The sequence below is a fragment of the Zosterops lateralis genome, assembly GCF_965231275.1.
Source record: "Zosterops lateralis genome assembly, chromosome: Z".
Lineage (NCBI taxonomy): Eukaryota > Metazoa > Chordata > Aves > Passeriformes > Zosteropidae > Zosterops > Zosterops lateralis.
The window spans coordinates 11,269,215-11,282,912 of NC_139800.1; positions in this window are offsets into that span (position 1 = coordinate 11,269,215).

The following is a 13,698-nucleotide window of genomic DNA, read 5'->3' on the forward strand; positions in this document are numbered from 1 at the left end:
GATGTTTTGAAGATAAATTGTTGACTTGATTTTTTGTTTTTATCCATGGAGTCTGGAGAGAATATTGTCTGAGATATGGAAAGAAAATAAGTGTAATGGTTCTAGTAACACTGACTGGGAAAAAAAAAAGTGATCCTGATGTAATACATCAGAAAGATTGGAGATAAGAATGAGAAATATTGCTTGATGAAAGTGGCTAAGTGATTTTAAATTTCTGGTGACTGCATTATTTTCCTGGCTGGATTCAAACAAACAGAGAAAGACGGTTCAAAGGTTACTCAAATAACAAATCTAAAACATTGTGGTTGCTATCTGCTATACTCAGAGAATGATTGCTTCTTTGAGAGCCTTCTCTGTGGGTATGCATCTCTCCTCAGCAGTAAGAGATAGCTTTGTACCCTGTCTTTGCCATTTATTCCTGTGGCTGGTAGGAATGTGTTTTGAAACTGGACAAAACAAGATTTATTCTGAGAGTGACTGGGAAGCAGCAGACAGATTGTTGAATGGAACTGCCGGGCTGTTCAAACAAATAAACTAAATCTAAACACAACAGCAAAAGCAATCGTAATTTGGAGCTTTCTTTGTAATATAAAATCTTTAGGTTTTATGATTCTTTTTTAGCTAAAGAGCAATTACAGTGATACAGGAAGAGTATTGTTCAGGAAATTAAATTTCTCTAGATGTTTAGTGCTGTTTTTCGGTTGTTAGCTCTCTCTCAAGCAGCTATGAATTTCCCATTTACATGCTTATTATGCCAGCCAAACAGCTGGAGAAAGCCATCCTTTTATCTGTCTTCTCATCTGCATGAAAGCACATAAACTTAGGGGTCCTATTATGTCTGTGAAAATGCAGCTTACCTCCCTTGCCTTTGAAATGTGCAGTTGAGGAAAGGGAATCAAAGTGTGGGTGTGAGGATTCTCTGTCTCCAGTAGGTAAATGAACGTAGAAGAGCACTTGGGTCATAGAAACTTATTCTAAAGAAGAAGAATTTCACCATTGAAAACATCCTAAATTATAAATGTGTGGTTTTGGGAGAATATATTGAAAGATTTAAAAAAGAGCATTATAAAGCCCTTATCCTTTGATTTAAATGACTGGAATGTACAAAATTAAAAACAATGACAGTGGATGTAGTTTTTAAAATAAAGTATGTGTTCTATTCCTGGACATGCACATGCACATGTGTGTATACACACACTCCCATTTTCATTCTCCTTTTGTTTCCCTTTTTCTCTCTCTTTATGCCGTCCCAGCATTGTTTCTGGTTGGGTGTGAGCTTTGTAGACGAATTAAAACAAAGTTTGTATTTAAAAAAAAAACCAAAACAAAATCCAAACAGCAGTATAGATTGAAAGTTGGAAAGCAAACTTTCAGTAATGTTTCTCTTAATCTTTCATACTTTGTAAACTCTTACTCTTCTGACTCTGAGACATCACAATGCTTTGCCATTTCTTTCACCCATTGCTAATTGCCTTCCATGTATACATGGAACCAGATTCTTACATTTTTCATATAGGTTAGACTAAGACTCTAATAAATATAATTTTTAAGGTGAAGAATTTATGTCTCCTTTTGAAGTATCACATGTTATAGTATTATGCTATAGTGCTTGAAAATTGGTAAACTGACCTTACAGCTGGTATCATCCTTGCACTTGTGAAATGTAATAATTGCTAGAACTTCTACAGGAAAAAATTGAAACAAACAGATAATTGCTTTTAATTTGTCAGAGTTTTTTAAATTTTAATTTTTAGTTTTAGTTTAAATTTTAATTTTTAGTTTTATTTTTAATTTAATTTTTATTTTATTTTATTTTTATTTTATTTTATTTTATTTTATTTTATTTTTTATTTATTACTATTCTTCAATTTTTAATTTTTATTTTACAAATATTAACCTGTATATATAGAATACTTAATGTGATATTTTACTGTAAGATGGGATACCTTGGCTGTTTGGGGTGTGATGTATGCTTTGGACAGTTTTTCTCAAATAACTGTAACTAAATTTTCCAATGACTTTGATGCAAGCAGCAGCTCTAATGGCATTTAACATGGGATGCACAGATAAGAAATGACTGATGGTAAGATGCTTTTGCTTTCTCCAAAGAAGCTGGTACTAAAATAGTAGGGGACTGTTATGTTTGAAAAGGTATTTATTTGAGGATATTTAAGGCTTTTTTATCTTACATACCTTATAATAACTATTTCAAAAGTTTACTTACCTCTATATTTAACCAATAGCCATGGTTCCCACCCTGATTCAACACTTTAGCAAATATTTATATCATGTCACATGTGTGGTATCATATAATTGATTTCTTCTTTCAAACACTTGGACTTGTGATTTGGGATAATTGATCACATCTCTCTGTAATGACAGTATTGATTTGTCCAAAGCTCTATGAAATATGTTGAAAGTCTATTCAGTCACCTTTTTTTCTGGAAACAATCTCTACATTGTTTTACCCCAAAGAAGAGATGGTTATGAGAAGGTGGGATAGGGCATGGCCCCTACTGAACACTCTAAATGCCCACGGCACCTATACCTTCCCTTTCTATGGTACAGATCCAAGGTGTCAAGGACTGAAGTCTTTCTTTGTTTTGCCTTTTAAGAATAGCTTCTTCAGTGAAAAAGGACTACCCCATTTGTTGCTGTGATACTTGTGTCCTTGTAACACATGTGACCGACAAAATCTGATATAAAATGTCGTATTCATTGCATGCAAACTCCAGAAATACGGGTATATAAGCATGTGAAGATTTCATTAAAAGCATTATTTGAAAACAAAAAGTTGTTTTGGAATCAAAAGGTGCTTAGAAAGGCTTTCATAACAAAAATATATTAAAAAATCTGGTGTTTTGTTTAGTTATCTGTGATTTGGTATAGATACTGTCTCTTCTTACTATTTATCCTAGTCTTTGCTCAAACATCATTTGGGAGATATTATTATAATTGTACAACATAAAATCTATTTTAAATTGCTTTCATATTGCTTATGTACAACTCAGACTGTGCATATTAGTGTGTTTATGAAACTCTAGGGAGCTACAAGAACAACTTACATGACAGCTAATTTCTTAAGTATCTTTTTTGCAATGTTCTTTCTATTTTAATTTACGTTTTTCCTTAATTTAAGTTCTGTGGATTAGATAGTCACTATACTGCTTAAAACTTCCGTGTTTTATTATCCACTAAAGAGGAAATCAGCACCCTCTATATTGAAAATCAGATAAAAACTTGATTTAAAATTATCCACAGAACTTTTAAAGATTAACTTAAAAATTTTAATATCTGTTTTGGAAATGAAATATTAGCAAATTTTTATTAGCATCATCACTGTAAATTTGATACTATGCCAATACAGAATTAGAATCTAGTTTCAAGCTAAGTATATCTTAATGGCTACCACTTACTTGCTCATTGTCTTTTTCATGTCCATGGAATACCTCAAAGACCAGATTTTGTTCTCTGTATTCAGGGCAAGAAAAGATTTTTCGAATGCTAGAAACTGAAATATGTGAATCCTGAGCCATAATTTTGCTGTTATTCACCTACTATACCAGCAAGCTATTTTTAAAAGAACAGCTAGGATGTTAATTTTTATTATTGTTTTAAGGATATAAGTGTTAGAGAGAGATCCTAAAGGCAATAAGATTTGACCTTAGCTGAGTAATATGCAATAAAAATAAAATCCCAGAAAAGCTGCTTTTCAGGTTTTTTTTATTTGTGACTCAGTAGAATACTGTATGTAGTGAAAATAAGTGGGAACTCTGGTTTAGATACTTCTGAAAGAAAAAGAGACAGGAAAAAAGGGGAAAACATCTTATTTTTAAACTCAGAATTATGACCTTGAGCCTGCCAGGCAGATAACTTTTCTCAGAAAATTTCTCATGAGTCCAGGCTCTCTTCGACAGCATCTGTGTTCCTGAGTCACCTGCTAGTAAAGAATAATGAGGAGCAACACAATAATTCTTAGTCTTTTTATTTCATATTTCTTTATTTTAAAAGCATTATAAACATGAGAAAAATCTGCACGACACCTTTGGATAACCTTTCCTCATAATGAAAATATATTGTTGTTTTCATTTGGGGCTTAGGAAAGCTTGCATACAAAGGGGAAGTGCAACTGGCCAAGGCTAAGGAACAAGCCAGGAATAAAACTGTGAGAGTTTGATTCTCAAATTTGAGTGGTTTTGACTCCTGTTTTTGTGTCTGTTTTATTCTACCTGTGATCTGTGTCTGGGTCTGTGATCATGGGGCAATTTTTTTGGCACCTGGCCTGCTGGAACTGGATGGGTTCCATCTCTCTGTTAAGGGCAGAATGATTTTAGCTCGTGAACCGGCAGAACTCATTGAGAGGGCTTTAAATTAAGTTTAAAGGGGGAAGGGGATGCAGATAGGCTGTCTGAAAGCAGCCCCAAGGGTGGCAGGCCTGAGTTAAGGGTGAAATCAGCAGCCCAGCTGAGGTGCTGTATACCAGTGCAGGCAGCAGGGGTAACAAACAAGAGGAGCTGGAAGCTCCAGGGTCCAACAGCAAAGCTGTGATGTAGTCACCATCATGGAAACGTGGTGGGATGACCCACAGAGCTGGAGCACTGCACTGGATGGCTACAAGCTCTTCAGAGCACACAGGAAAGGGAGAAGAGGTGGAGAGGTGGCCCTTCATATCAGGGAGGCTTTTGATACCATGGGAATTGAAACTAATGATGATGGAGTAGAATGCCTATGGGTAAGAATTCAGGGGAAGGCCAACAAGTCTGACATCCTCCTGGGAGTCTGTTATTATCCACCCAACCAGGAGGAAGAGGTGGACAACTTATTCTATAACCAGCTGGAGAATGTTTCAGGATCTCCGACTCTTGTTCTCATAGGTGACTTTAACCTACCAGACATCTGCTGGGAACTTAATACAGCAGAAAGGAGGCAGTCCTGGAAGTTCTTAGAGTTTATGAAGGACAACTTCTTGTTGCAGCTGGTGAGTGAGCCCACCAGGGGAGGGACTGTGTTAGATCTGTTGTTTGCAAATAGAGATGGGCTGGTGGGAGATGTGGTGGTTGGAGGTTGCTTGGGGCACAGTGATCATGAAATTATAGAGTTCCCAATATTTGGTGAAATCAGGAGGAACATCAGTAAGACTATTACATTGAACTTCTGGAGGACAGGCTTTGGCCTATTTAGGAGACTTATTCAGAGAGTTTCTTGGGAAGCAGCCCTTAAAGACAAAGAAGTCCAGGGAGAATGGGAGTGCTTCAAAATAGAGATCTCGAGGGCACAGGAACAGACTGTCCCTGTGTGCTGAAAGATGAGTCAAAGAGGCAAATGTTCAGCCTAGATGGGCAATGAGGTTTTGAAGGAATTTAGGAATAAAAAGAGGACGTATGGTCTTTGGAAATCAGGTCTCACAGGAAGTATTTAGGAAGGTTGCTAGAGCAGGTAGGAAAAAAATTAGGGAGGCCAAAGCTCAGTTTGAACTTAATTTGGCAACTTTTGTAAAAGATAATAAGAAATGTTTTTACAAATATATTAATGGTAAAAGGAAGGGTAAGACCAACCTTTGCTTGGTTGGATCAGGGAGGGAACTTAGTAACTGCAGATGAGGAGAAGGCAGAAGTGCCTAACACCTTCTTTGCCTCAGTCTTTAGTGGGAAGACGGCTTATCCTCAGGACAACTCTCCTCCTGGGCTGGTAGATGGTGCCAGGGAGCAGAATGGTCCCCTTGTTATCCAGGAGGAGGCAGTCAGAGAACTGCTGAGCTGCTTGGATGTTCATAAATCTCTGGACCCAGATGGGATCCACCTCAGGGTGATGAAGGACCTGGGAGATGAGCTTGCCAAGCTGTTCTCCATCATTTACCAACAGTCCTGGCTCACTGGTGAGGTTCCAGATGACTGGAAGCTGGCCAGTGTGACTCCCATCCACAGAAAGGGTGGAAAGAAGGATCCTGGTAATTACAGGTCAGTCAGCCTGATCTCAGCACCCAGTAAGGTGATGGAACAGTTTATACTGAGTGTCATCACACAGCACTTTACAGGATGGTCAGGGGATCAGGGTATCAGACCCAGGGAGCAGGGGTTTAGGAGGGGTAGGTCATGTTTGACCAACTTGATCTTCTTTTATGACCATCCATCCACCTGGTGGATACAGGGAATGCTGTGGATGTTCTCTTTGGACTGCAGCAAGGCCTTTGACACTGTCTCACACAGCTCACTCCTGGATAAGCTGGCAGCCCATGGCTTGGACAGGAGCACTCTTTGCTGGGTTAGGAACTGGCTGGATGGCTGGGCCCAGAGAGTGGTGGGGAATGGTGCTGCCTCCAGCTGGGGACAGTCACCAGTGGTGTCCCTCAGGGGTCAGTGCTGGGACCAGCTCTGTTCAATATTTTCATTGATGACATGGATGAGGGTATTGAATCTTACATTGGTAAATTTACAGATGACACTAAGCTGGGAGTGTGTGTCAATCCATTGGAAGGCAGGAGGGCTCTGCAGAGAGACTTGGAATGGTTGGATGGATGGGCAGAATCCAATAGGATGAAGTTTAATAAGTCCAAGAGCTGAGTCCTGCATTTTGGCCACAATAACCCCCTGCAATGTTACAGGCTGGGGATGGTGTGGCTGGACAGTGCCCAGGCAGAAGGGGACCTGGGAGTGCTGGTGACAGCAGTTGAACATGAGCCAGGGTGTGCCCTGGTGGCCAAGAAGGCCAAGGGCATCCTGGCCTGGATTGGGAATAGTGTGTCCAGCAGGAGCAGGGAGGTCATTCCCCCCCTGTGCTGGGCATGGGTGAGGCCACATCTCTAGTGCTGTGTCCAGTTCTGGGCCCCTCAGTTTGGGAAGGATGTTGAGACACTTGAGGGTGTCCAGAGGAGGCAACAAGGCTGGTGAGGGGCTGGGAACACAAACCCTGTGAGAAACAACTGAGGGAGCTGGGTAATAAAGGGTAATAAAGTACTGGAATGCTCTACCTGGGGAGGTGGTGGAGTCACCATCCCTAGATGTGTTAAAAAAAGATTGGATATGGCACATTGTGCCATGGTGTAGTCGAGGTGTTAGGGCTTGGGTTGGACTTGATGCTTTTGAAGGTCTCCTTCAACCTAGTGATTTTGTGATTCTATTATTTACCTCAACCTTTAATCTAAACCTACTATGTCAAGGAGAATTTTACTGATCAGGTCTTGGAAGGTTTAAAATTGTTAGTAGCAGGAGTTAAGCACATTACTATCATTATACAGACCCACATTGAACCTGTGTTTCTATCATACTGAGCCAGTCACATTAAACCCTGACTGCAGTATCTATTGTGCAGAAAACACATTATTTAATTATTGCGGAAACCAAAACTGAGTCAGCGTATAGGTTCACATTTCTCAGTGGGAAAAATTAGTGTGAGTTTTTGAGGTTAAGTGGATGCTAGGAGCTTTAGTGTTTGTGGAATCCAAGCTTTGGCTTTTAAGAGAGTCTTCTGTTCTGGTGACCAGTGTCCACAATTTCTGTGGTGCTATATAGAACCTGGAATAATTTTGGAGAACAATATAAAAATAATTCTGTTGGTCAAGAGTTGCATTGATTTGGTGCTTAAGAAATGTAAGGAAGCTGTGAAGATGGCAGATCCTGTATCAGAACACTTGCATAATAGTATTTCCCATTACTTGAGCATAACTTCAGATGACACAATTACCTCCAGCTCCTCATCTCCCAAATAAAAGGATTTTTTTTAACTTATGTCTAGCATAAAGTGAATGATTTAGATCTGATGCCCAGGTGGAGGACATGGAGGACAGCAGATACTGTGTACAGTCCAGCATTAACTATTATGAAATCCTTTTTAAAAATTGGAAATTTGATCAACTCTTTTTCTTTTACTCAACAATGGTAAAATTTCTAATTTTTCAGTTTGATGTAATTATTTATATAGCATAGACTGGAAACCGATGTTACTGTAAATTATGGATAATTAGACTATATGTGCATGTATTTTTAGTTTGGGAAAGGAAGTATAATTATTGTTTAAAGTATGTATTTTGAAACAGTTACTTTCAAACAATAGATAATTTGAAAAAAATCTAAAACAATACTATATCATTTCAAGAGCTTAAATCTAATCTTTCCCCACAGTGGGTAGTATCTTCTCCTTTTCAAAACTTTGCTTTTGGACAAGTTGACCAGGGAGGATTGAGAACAGACCTTGTCAGTAAAATAAGGAAAAGAAGGCTTTGGATACTTCAGCATTTTCCACATCCTTTGTCACTTAGTTTACTACTCCATTTAGCAGCAGGCCCATGTTTACCTTTTTCATATTTTTGTCTTTGATGTACCTTTTTGTTGCCCTTCATCTCAGTTGCCAGATGCATCTTGAGTTGACTTTGGCTTTACTGATGCCATGCCTGAAAAGCCAGGGGATAGTTTGGTATTCCTTCTCTGGTAAAGTATTTCTTCTACCACCTGCACTTCTTTTTTTCTCTATCAGAGGTTCTTTGTTCAACAAATTTAGCATCCTTCTATTGTTTCTCACCTCTTAATCACAGCTTATCCCTCTTACTAGGGGAAAGTGAGTCAATGGCTGATTTGGTAGTATTTTTATGATTAAAATGTTATTTTAATATTCAATATTTATTAAATTCCTGTATAAATTTCATAAAAGGGTAGGAGGATGATTTTAATATGACTACACTCTGTTCTTTGTTTTTGCACTGGCATAATTTTCTTTGTATTAAACAGAGTAGCAGAGACTGTTTTCTTGTTCCATAGCTTATTTGATTATTTAAAGAGACAGGTCATTTACTAAATGACCCTTTTACATGATTTCTCTTGATGATTCTTCTTAGTCTATTGAACTTAAATCATCTGCTTAGATGGTTACTGGTGCCAAGGTCTGCAGCTACAATGGCCTACCCTCTTGGGGATATCTTGAAAGTAAAAGACTGCTTCTAATGGGTTAAAGTTTCAGTGAGGTAGTGGAACGCTGGGCATTCATTAACACATCTTTACTTTCTTAGTACCATAAGTGGTTAATGTATTATATTAATATTTCTTAAAAGATTTGTGATTTTCAGGTACTGTCTGGGGTTTTTGGGGTAATTAATCAGCAAAGTAGTTATTTTGGTAAAATACTTCTTCCGACAGTGAATCAAACCCAAATCCACACATTATTAAAAATTGTGTGAAATTGAATGTAGTGGTTCACCAACGACAATGCAATGTGAAAATTAATGCACAGCACAATAATATCTTAATATATACTTCTTCACTACGTCATATTTGCAACAATTTAGAGATGACAAAAAAATCAGAAAGCTTATCCAGACAGAGGAATACATCTTCAAAAGGATTTTTTCATGTTGGAAATTATTATTTTAGTTAGCTTCAGTAGTGAAGATGTTGGGCTCTCTTGACCGACATTTCAATCACCTTCACAGCAGCAGTGTATAATTACAAACAAGAAACTGGACTGTCAAAGGCACATAAACCTAAGGGAAAAATAGAAATCACTTCAAAAGAATGATCCAGCCAGCAGCTGTGGGTGAATCCAGTCTTTGGGACAATTTCGTCCAAGCTGCCTTGGCCCAGAAGGATATCTTCTATAGCTGAGAGAGAGCACAGAGCAGCTCAGAGGCACCTGGTGTGGTTGTAAGAAGGATGATGCTCAGTCTCTGACCAGCCAAAGCACATGAGAGAGAAAACCAAATCAGAAACATATTAATTCTGAGCATTTACATCTTTCTATAGGTCTGCATGCAGAGCAGCTATTGTATGATCTCTGTTAAGACTGATGTACAGGTTTTATTGTCAATTGTGATTCCTTCTCTAAATTAGCAAGTGACAAGGAATTGCATAGGCAAAGAAAAGGTCTGGGCTATGTAGGGAATCAAAGCTTGTCAGCATTTCTTACATCTCTTACTTCAGTACAATTGTGTGGAGAGAAGCATCTGATTGCATAACCTAGTAATTAATAAACACAGTTCAAAGTAAAATTGGATGCTATTAAACTATCCTTGGCTAAAAAAAATCACTGAGATGAAAATAGGTGGATTAGTATGAGGTTACTTGCCTTTTTAAGTGTATAAATTATGGCCGTCCAGTTCTTTCTATTGTCGAATATCTGCTTATGGTCAATGCAGGTTACAGGATGCTGTCTAGAAGAACTCTTAGTCTGGCTAAGTATAGTAATTCTCTCACAAAATGCATTGTAGGAGTCTTTCTTTCTCTAGACCACAGCCATCTGTTAACAATATGCATTCCTTCAGCTCGATTCTGGAGAAATTTCATCCATGTTCAGACTATTGGTAACCATAGCTTAACTAATACATAATAAGTGTGTGCATAGCAAGGCCTCATTTTATGATTTATATATTTTTAACATATTTCCTTATTTCCAATAAGTGTTCACATTACTAGCAAATGATGCGGTTAAAGCAGATTCCAAATGTCACTTTGGAATTTGAACATCTAACAGCTTTCAAGATTGATGTTTAAATTGTGTAAAATAAAACATCCAAGTATATATAGAATAATTTAGATAGTGGTGAAAAGTCATTTCACTTGTAGTATTACACATAACAATGGAAAGGAAAAATAATTTTTGTAATGCAAAAGTTTTACCAAAATGTTATTTCATTAAATGACCTAATTTTTTTAAACTTTATTTAGAGAAAAAGACAGTTTTGTAGTTTTTACTGATGAAACTTAATTTTCTTTTCACTATGGAGCATCTCCTTCAATTTAAATAATATAACCTCTTATTAAGCACAAAGCTTAAATGGAGAAAGTCAGATTTGAATTTATTAAATTTATTTATCAATTCTTTGATTCCCCTTAAAAAATTAAGTGGAAAAGTCATAGAACAGAAAATGAATAATATTCCAAATTGGAATACAGGGAATAAAATGGCATCTTCTGAAAACAGGAAGTTGTTTTCTTCGCATTTGTAATCAAGATGATGATTGAAATGATCCAGCATAGAAAGTGATTTCCACATATATATTTTACACTAGGTGTACTCTCTGGGAATAGTTTTTTACGTAAATTCATTCAACTAGTAACTTGACTTTTCTGTTTCTAGTCTAAGGCTCCAGATTATCTTCAGGTTTCCCTTTCACTTCAGATAAAGACTAGAGATTAGGTCTCTGAAAAGAAAATTAAAAGAAAGAAAAAGAAAATTAGATTCTCTTCAGAAAAATCACCATAATTTATGTTTCCATAAAATGGCCTTCTTTAAAGATATAGAGTCTATAAAGTGGAGATTGAAACAAAGGATTTCAAAATTATCTTGAAAAAATATATGGACAGATAGTTTTTTGCTATTTTTATAGCTATGAAACTAGAAGGTTCAAGGCATGAAAGGCTTGAAAAACTCTGGTTTTACCTCTTTCTAAGCAGTGAATAAATTCTATGGGACGTTTTTCTTAGGTCTGTTGCTTTAACTTCCGAGTACAGAGGCTCTACTCAATGCCATAGAGTAAAATCTGGTTGGCTGTTACTTTCAACAAAGTTTCTGTGCAATCTCAGTTAATGGCTAGGGAATAATTTTATTCTGCTCTCTTTTGCCACATCATTTTTCAACTATAATTTTCTTTAATTCACAGGTAACTCTTTATTTTTCTGAAATAGGCAACAGGTTGGTTAAATACAACAGCTTGATGATGACAAAAGTATGATTAGATAGATACAGAACCTCACAGCCCTAACAATAAAAGGTTTCATTATGGCACTCTATGGCCTTATCAGATCAGACATGTCAGACATGTCTGCATATCCTTAACAGAAAATAAAGATAATTTTTGATAGCTGTGTAAGACCAGAAATTAATTGAACAGCAGAATTTGAGACATTTCAATTGAGACAAATCAGAAGCATGGATTTTCAGCTGCTTTTATCTAGTTTTATATACAAGCAATTGTCTTTTTATGACAACTTTGTCTGAAAAGTTTGAGGGAGTTGTGTCTTTCTCTCACTGCAATCAGTCTGCAGTATTTCCTTCCTTAGTTTCCTTCTGTTAATCTGTTTCAGCTCCTATCTCCTTTCTCCTCCAGATGCTTCCATTCCTCCAGATGTTTATTTAATTCTCCAGAAACTCCAAAACCAGCTATTAATCACACACATTGTGCTTTTCTTAGCCGGACACAGTGCAAGATGGTTATCTTTCATGTTCTGTGCCATTTGTGTAACTGTTCCTTATCTTTGGCAAAAGACCTGAGTTCAACAAGTTTTGAAGTTATTACCACTGAACACAGGCATGATTGATGATCCACTCTACCTGAGTAGACTGCATACAGTGACTTACAAAATGTGTATCAGTAACTTATGCTATTTTGACTACCATGGTTTCTAAGATATTTTATGTTAAGAAAGTTATTTAATGCTTTGTGCAATTGTGGGAAATGAATTGTCAGGTTTTTCAAAGGTAACATTAATTCAAATGCGAATAACACCTCTTGATATATATATATATATATAAAACTACATCAAGATATTCAATAAACAGAACTAAAGCTTGATGTCATGCTAGTCATTTTCTACAGTCAAAGGTCTAATCATATATTAAAATTGCAAAAATAAAACATATGAAAAAATTCTTAGCCCCAAATATTGCTGTTGAAATCCTTCATTTATTATGTATGCATGAATCAGTAGCAATTGCTCTCCTGCATCAAATGTGAGTATATAATTGTGCTTTTTGATTCACAGATAAATTGGTGTAAATTCCAACTATAACTATGCTTTTGTCATGTTTCTGTTTGATGCTAAAATTTCTTAGTTGAAAAGATTCTTGCAAAGCCCGATTCTCTTGCATGAAGGGATGGTGGCAAAATCCTTTTTAATTAAGTGGTAACAGGATGTGGCCTACACAGAGGTGCTAAAAGCCATGTAGGAGATTAATGTAAAGACATCAGTAATCTGGGGTTTCCTCTGGAGATAGTTCTGCAAACTTAGCTTTAATTGAAATTAGGGGAAGAAAAGGGATCTTAAGATTTTCTCTGTTAAGTAAAAATTACATGCTAGCTTAAAGTGACTAGAAATTATTTAAAAATGCCTTAGAACTATGATATTTTAATGTAGTAGAGGAAGAAATCACACAAAAAAATGAAGGTGTTATTAAAAAAGCCTTTAAACCCCTGATATTAAGATAACCACATAAACCAAGAAAAGTTGGGTTTTCTGTAATTTAAAAATCATTAAGCTCTTCATTAAAATGCTTATATTTCAGATGATTGTTACTGGTTTCCTGGTTAAAGCAAAGGTTACATGTACTTTAGAGAAGATTTACACAAAATAAAATAGAAGTTCCCAACCTGAAAAATAGCTTCACACCTACAGATTAATATACTCGAGAGTTATATTTCTTTCAATATTAGTTAATACTGAATTTGTATTAGAAAGTTTTCTATGGTTCTGATGACCTGACCTCAGAGGATTTCTCTTCTTGCCAAATGCCTTAGTGCGTAATCTAATCATGTTTTTGTGGTTTTTGGGATCTCCATTACTGTCCTGAATAGAACCTGACCATCCCAAATCCCAAGTCAAATGTAAGTAGCATTTCAATTTAAGTCTGAATTTAAGAACTGTTATTCCTTTGATATGTGCTTGCCCTTACATAACATCTCTTGACAGTGAAATCTGCAACTTGCAAGAAAGGTGAGGGATTTCTAGGAGTTTCTAGGTATAAGAGTTCTCCCTTTATTTGAGGATAGTAAGTTCA